Consider the following 7,344-nt stretch of genomic DNA (forward strand, 5'->3'; position numbering starts at 1 on the left):
TTTCTTTGGGCGCTGACCAGAAGATGATGTGTCAAACGTACAAATAATGTGTGCCTAGTGCCAGAAAGTGGGAATCAAGCGCTATTCCCTGAGTATGGGAAGTGAGGTGAAAAGCTTCTGCAGCGAGAAGTGCTTTGCGGCCTGCTGACGAGCCTACTTAAGACTAGAGGTGAAGATGGACATGCTGACAATTTTCCCCAGCTGCACTATGCTAAAGAAACTCCAAGGCTTGCCTTCAAGAATAACTGTGAACTACTTGTATGTGACTGGTGTAAGCACATAAGACACACAAAAGAATACCTGGATTTTGGGGACTGGGAAAGAAGCTTCAGCTCTGTCTTGTAGAAAATGTCCATTTTGTAATACAAAATGGACATTTTCTACAAAGAGACGCCGGCCAATCTTCCAGCTGGGCTGTGCAGCACATTATATCCTCCCATGGAAAATAAAGCAGAAGGCACCGGGGTGCAGCTGCTCACTCCAGACTCTTGGAATATCCCTCTAACAGATGCTCAGAGGAAGGCCCCCTCCCCGGTGGCTACAGCTGGCCAAAGCCAGGGCTCTGGCCTGTCAGCGTCCGCCAACGTCTCTCCATCTGACACTGACAATTGCTCTGTCACTAAAATTCCCACCCCAGTGCCTAAGTCCATCCCCATCGGCGAGACTCCAAATATCCCACCTGTCTCCGTCCAGCCACCTGCTAGCCTTGGGCCTCCCCTTGGCGTCCCGCCTCACAGCATTCCCACGGTGATGAACAACTGCGGCTAGGTGCCGCTGCCCATCTTCATGGAGCAGCAGATCTGCCTGCTCTTCATCCACAGGCCTCCTCACCACGCCTTCAACCCCAACAGCCCCTTGTCTAACCCCACGCTTCCCGGCATCGGGCCTCCGCCCGGCGGCCCCAGGAACCTGGACCTCACTTCCAGCCCCATGCACCAGTCCATGCTATCGCCCCACATGCGCCCCTCGAGCACCCCCACCATGCCCGGGAACCCCCCAGGCCTGCTGCTCCCGCTGCCCCCGGGCGCCGCGCTGCCGAGTCTTCCCTTCCCGTCGTGAGCATGATGCCAAATGGCCCGGTGCGGGTACCCCAGACATTTCGGGCTGCCATCGCTGGCCCCGCTGCTGCCGCCCCGACCCTGCTCGTGCCATACCCCGTGATCGTGCCCCTACCGGTGCCCATCTCCATGCCCATCCCCGTCCCTCACGTCAACGACTCCAAGCCCCTCAACGGGTTCTCCAGCAACGGGGAGAGAACTTCATTCTGAGCGCCGCTGGCGACTCTGCGGCGGCGGGCGGCAAGCCAGGCGGACACTCCCTGTCCCCCAGGGACTCCAAGCAGGGCTCCTCCAAGTCCGCGGACTCGCCCCCCGGCTGCTCGGGCCGGGCCTTGAGCCTGGCGCCCACCCGGCGGAGCACGGCCGGAGCGAGGTAGTGGACCAGACGCGGCAAGCCGGCAGCCCCACGGGCGCGGGCGGCCAGCTCCGCTTCCCCGGCGTGTTGCAGGGCCCGCAGGTCGGCGTCATCGACCTGACCTTGGGCCACCTGGCCCGGCTTCACAACGTGATCCGCTGCACCCTGCACGCGCATGTCAAGGAGGAGCAACGTCATCGTGAACTGCACGCGCTGCGCCGCTGCTGAGGGCGCTAAGAGCGCGGAGCTGCCTGCCGAGCAGCCGCCGCCGCCTGCGCCCCCCAAGAAGCTGCTGTCGCCTGAAGAGCGGACGGTGAGCGAGCGAGAGTCAGTCAAGGAGAACAACTGTGCTTCCAACTGCCACCTGGACGGGGAGGCGGCCAAAAAGCTGATGGGCGAGGAGGCCCTGGCCGGGGGCGACAAGTCAGGCCCGAACCTTAATAACCCCGCAGACGAGGACCATGCCTATGCTCTGCGGATGCTGCCCAAGACTGGCTGCCTGATCCAGTCTGTGCCAAAACCCGCGGAGAAGGCTGCCATGGCGCCGTGCAGTGCATCATCTCCTCGCGCATGCTCAGTTCCCGGCCGAGGACCTGGAGCGGCCGCTCAAAAGGTGGTGCCTCCGAATTAGAAATCAGAATAAGTAAAAGGAACGCTCACTCACAGGGTACGCTCATGGAGAGAGGGCGCAGAGCAAACTACGTCACGCCATCCAGTGACACCACCTGGTCAGCTCACCACAGCCCCTCTGGCTAAAACTCAAGCAAATAAAGCCGCTTCCTGTCATTAAGCATCTCAGAGGAAGCAGCCCTCCCTCGGTGGCCTCTAGCCCAGAGAAGCCCCTGCGGCTCAGACCCACCACGCAGGCCCAGCCTTGCTGCTGTCATCATCTCTGCTTCTCCCCAGAGGAACTTAGGGATCTCACCCCTGGCTTTTAAAAAAAATAAAATAGGAACAAGCCACAAGGACCAATGTAGGTATTCTCCCCGCCCCGTCTTCAAGGCTCAGCGGCTGAGGCTGGAAGATGATATGGATTGGAACCCAAAAACCTTTTTAAATCTTTTTTAAAAACTGCTGTGGTTTTGCTGCTATACTAAGACTTGTGATTTGCATTGTATGGTTTTGGACCTGTTCACGTTTTGACGGCGGAGAGGGGTGGTCCTGGAGGCCCAACGCTTCAGAGTCATCTCTGTCCTGCCCAGGATGCACTTTTAAATGAAGAGTTAGAATATCTTATTGGCTAATATACTTTTCTTGTTATTTTTACAAAGGCCACCTTTATCCTTTTTGATGTCATATTTTCAGTGTTACACTTTTATGGCTTTTAATTTTCGATTTGACAGATGTAAGAAACCGCATGAGTAGGTTATACTGTGGTTTTTCAGAGACTGAATGCCAGGAGAACTCGGTAAATGTTTATTCTTCTCAGCTTTCTCTTTAAATTCCCCTAAATAGCGCCCCATTTGGAAAGAGTGCTGAACTGAGGAGAAAGAGCAAGAGTGTTGAACTGAAGACCAAAATACCCTCAAGGTATAAAATAATCCGAGGGGTAATATTTGCAGGGCGTCAGGAAACGTCAACCCTGATGGTTTTCAGTGATCCAGGAAGTCAGTGAGACAATCTCTCTACACGCAGAGTCCTTTCATGATAATTAGAATGGTATGGACAAACCAATGAAAACAAGAGGGAAAGTGAGAAAAATCACCCATGATTCTGTTTCACTTTGCTTTCTTCTGTCATGGTTAAGAGAAATGTGCAATTCGATCCTCAATCAATAGGTGGAGGATAACAGGGTAGACTCACTTGTGTGCACTTGTACAGTTGTAGCTGTGAGTCCAGAAGTCCTCTAGAGCATGTGTACTGGCACTGAGTTGGTGAGACAGTTGTGGACTATCCCATTCTGATGAGTACGGGGGTGGGGGGGGTGGGGAGGGAGGAGAAAAAAAATTAAGAAAAAAATCAAAAAAAGAAGAAAACTAAAAAAAAAAAAAAAAAAAAAAAAAATCACCTTGTGATTCAGTGTATCTATTTACTAACTCAAAGCAATTATTCCCTCTGGAGGTGTCCAGGTGCTCCTGCCCCACAAGGAGCCTCAGCAGGAGGGGTGGTGAGTCACAGGTGGGCAGGGCCAGGATGGTGTGGCGCTGGCCTTGAAGCACCATGGCCTGAGGAGGCGGTGTACATACTGTATTTCTAGATTCTCCGTTGTACAGAGTCACTTCACAAGGCAAGCTACTGTTTTACAGGTGCTCCTTATTTATTACAGCTGTGAGAGCTTGGGGGATGCACTTTGCCAGCAAGCTCACTTTTTAAAAATGAAATTTGGCGGCAGGGGAAGGGGAGGCAGGAGGGAGGAGAAGCTCACAAACCTGGAGAGAGATTTATAAAAGTAAATAAAAAAAAACTTCCAGCAACAAATTAAAAAATAATAACAAATAAACCCCAGCACCAAACCCACCCGGGCAGGAAGAAGCCGCCCCTCCTCTGGGGCCGTATTTTTCTGCTGAGTCACCACATTCTCCTCTCCCTGACTGGTATCAGATTCATCAAACAAAAAATAAATCTCAAAGAAAAAAAAAAATAATACAGCCACTCCTGCTGAGACTTCTTTTGTCAAGTGTTAGCATGGTCTATCATTTTCCATTTTTAACCAATTTGTGTCTTTACATTTAAAGTGCATTTCTTAGAGGTGGCATGTAATTGGGTTTTGCTTTTTAATCCAGTGTGATAATGTGCCTTTTAATTTAGATTTTTTAGGCCAGTTTTATTTATGATGCAATTATGAATATAGTCAGATTTGTCTGTCATCATGCTGTTTCATTTCTATTTGTCCCAGCTGTTTTTTCCCTTTTCTTTCTTTTTCTGTTTTATTTTAGATTAGTCAAGTAATTTTTATGAGTCATTTAAATCTTTTTAGGCTTATTAGCTGTAACTTTTAGTTTTGCTATGTTAGTGGTTGCTGAAGGATTTATAGTATATGATACTAACTTATCACAATCCACTTTCAAGTAATATTGTACCGCATCATAGATGGTATACGAAAATCACAATAGTATACTTTCATTTCCTGTCACCCAGCCAGATCCATCCTGTGTCTGTGGGATTATAACTTTAACTAAGTTTAGAAAGTTCCTGGCCGTTTTCTCTTCAAATATCTTGTTCTGTCTCTCTCTTCCCTCTTAAGGGACTTACCTACCAGCTGCCTGAAGTTTTCTCACAGTTCACTGACATCTCAAATTCATGAATCTTGTTTTTTGTGATATCTAATTTGTGTTTATTTCCATTCAGTTTAGTTTGTCTCAGACATTGTAATTGGTATTTCTGTAAGTGTAATTTAGTTTTTAAAAATATCTTCCATGCCCCTACTTATCTTCTCAAGCTTTACTTTGAGCTCCAGTTCAGTTACTTATAAACAGCCAGATCCTTTTTCATCTTATGTTTATGACTGAGCAATTGCCCAGTCTTGAAGCGAGACCTTTCTGATTATCCACTGTTCTATATAAAGTATGAGTTTTTCCATCCTGGCTCATGGAAATGGACACTCCTCTGGCACTGTGTGACTACCAGGCATGGTTCCCTCTAATTTTTCAGATGGTTTTCTTCCTTGGTCTCAGATAGTTTTCCAGCAGTAAATACCTGAGAGGAGATTTCTGCAGATCTCCAGAGTTCTTTCCCTGAACTGGGCTCTTCCGTCCAGTGTTCTTTCCTGTGGTCTCTCTGCTTTGGTTTTATGAGTCTCTCAGCTTCATCACTCCACCTCAAGGCATCTGGTAGACTCCACCTCAGTCTTGTTCTTCCTCTATCATGGCCTGGAAAGTGTCAAGGCAGGCAGCTTGGGGCATTCATAAGGCTTACTGTGTTTCCTGTCTTTCAGGGATGAGTGTCTTCTTTGCCTGAAGTTCACATTCTTGAAAATCATTGCTTAATGTATGTTGTCTGTTTTGTTTTTGGTTGTTTCAGGTAAGAAGGAAGATCAGTACCTGTTTCTCCCTCTTGGCTAGAAGCGGATTGCAGCGGAGCTTCAGCACATGCCACAGACTGGCTAGAATGCCTTTCTTCCCCCTTTGCTTAACCTTTTCATCCTTCATTGCTCAGGGTAGCCATCTCTTCCTCAGAGAAACAGGTCAAATTCTCTTATGTGTTCATAAAACTCTTTTCTCTGACAACATCTATCTGGATTTAAAATTGTTATATTTGTTGTCTTTATCCTTCACTACACTTGAAGCTAACAAGAGCAGAGGTCTTGCCTGTTTCATTGCAGAACTTAGCATAATGTCTTCCACATTGTAGGCAATATATATTTATTCAGGGAGGAATGACTGAATGCTAAAATGCAGTTTTTTATATCCAAAAAGTACTCATTTATCTGATGTCTATCTTTTTTTTTTTCTGATACAGATCCTGTTAACCTACTGAAAATTCAGGATGCCGTTCATTCATGGGAAAGATCAACAGAAGTTGAAAAAAATCACTGTGAACTACTTACAGAAAAAATGAAAAAAATGGAAAATGAGGTCCATGTACTACAAAAGGAGTTATCTGAAACAATAGAAATAAAATGACAAGTAGAACATCAAAACGATAAATGGGAACGAGATTTCTACAGTTTGAGGCATGGCACCCTAGTTTTAAAGAAATGGTTGAAATATTTCCTTTATGCTAAAAATATGTAGAAGAATTCTGGTAATTACTGACTTACCTTCGGAGGCCGAACAGGGGAGAGAACTTCTGAGCCTTCTGGAGCGTGAAATTCTTTGATATGATATAACAAGTTCTTTACTGTGAATACTTCTACAAATAACTAAATGCTTACTCTTTTAAATCATCATTTTTATGACTGTATAGGAGTTTACCATATGGAAATCTCATCATTGATTTAGCAAATTGAATTGAGAGTTTTAAAGTCTTTTGTGTTTAAATAATGTTGCAAGGAACATCTTTTTCTACATTTTTGGCTATTTACTTTGAATACATTCTTGAATATAGATTTTTTTGTTCAGTTATAAAAACTTTTAACAAATGGTCTTTGATCAATATTTCTCAGTTGTTCACAAGAAAATTTATATTAGCTTACAGTGTAGCCAACACGGTATGAAGTGTCCATTTTTTTAAAAAAAACTCAGATTCTTTTAAATTTATAGTTTTGTTCTTACTATGCATGAAATAAAAATTGAAATGGAAAGTGATTTCTGATTTGTTTATTCAACATCTCTCACTTTTCCACAGATAAAATTAATTCAGAGTTCTATGTGAAAAACACATACTGTCCAAAGTGTCACCCATAAAAGAAACATCAAAAATGTGGGGTAGCCGATTAGACTCCTTGGCCTAGTCTTGAATTATAGCAATCTGCTGATACATGTGTGAAAAACAGCTGAAGGTGCTCTTTTACACTGTAAATCATTTTTAGGGATATCTGCACTATTTCATGAAGATGAACATTTATTTCTAGTGAATTTATAAACATGTTTATAAACAGCAACTTCTTTTTAATTAGGTAACTCTAAATAACTTGCTCTAATTGAGGAGCAATTACAACTGTATGGGGAAAAAATTACTTTTCTACCTGTAGTGTTGGTGAATAATTTCCAATATTGTTTTCTATAATATTCACCGGAGTTACTAGGAACAGAAACTTCCCAATTACCAGAATGTTCTTTCCTCTTTACCTTTCAAGTATGCATCATTTGGAAGAGACGGAAGTAAGAAATTGGAAATATAAGAACTAGAAAGGAAAAACATTCAAGCGTAGATATTTTACTAAGATAGCAACCAACATATGCAGAGCCAGATTACAAAATGAACTTATTATTTTCTAATGAAACTAATATTAAGATAAACATATTTCACTGCAGATCTGCCTTAAGACAAGAAGAAGAGAAGAGAAAAAATGCCAACACAATGTATGAAAAAATCAGGGGACACAAGAAG

The 7,344-nt window shown here is 44.7% G+C and overlaps 1 pseudogene; it reads left to right on the forward strand.

Annotated features, from left to right (window-relative positions):
* LOC104666773 overlaps positions 1 to 2,060 on the forward strand; it is a 32,424-nt pseudogene extending 30,364 nt beyond the window's left edge.
* Positions 2,061 to 7,344: the final 5,284 nt, after the last annotated feature.

This window comes from Rhinopithecus roxellana, chromosome 13 (assembly GCF_007565055.1).
Source record: "Rhinopithecus roxellana isolate Shanxi Qingling chromosome 13, ASM756505v1, whole genome shotgun sequence".
NCBI lineage: Eukaryota > Metazoa > Chordata > Mammalia > Primates > Cercopithecidae > Rhinopithecus > Rhinopithecus roxellana.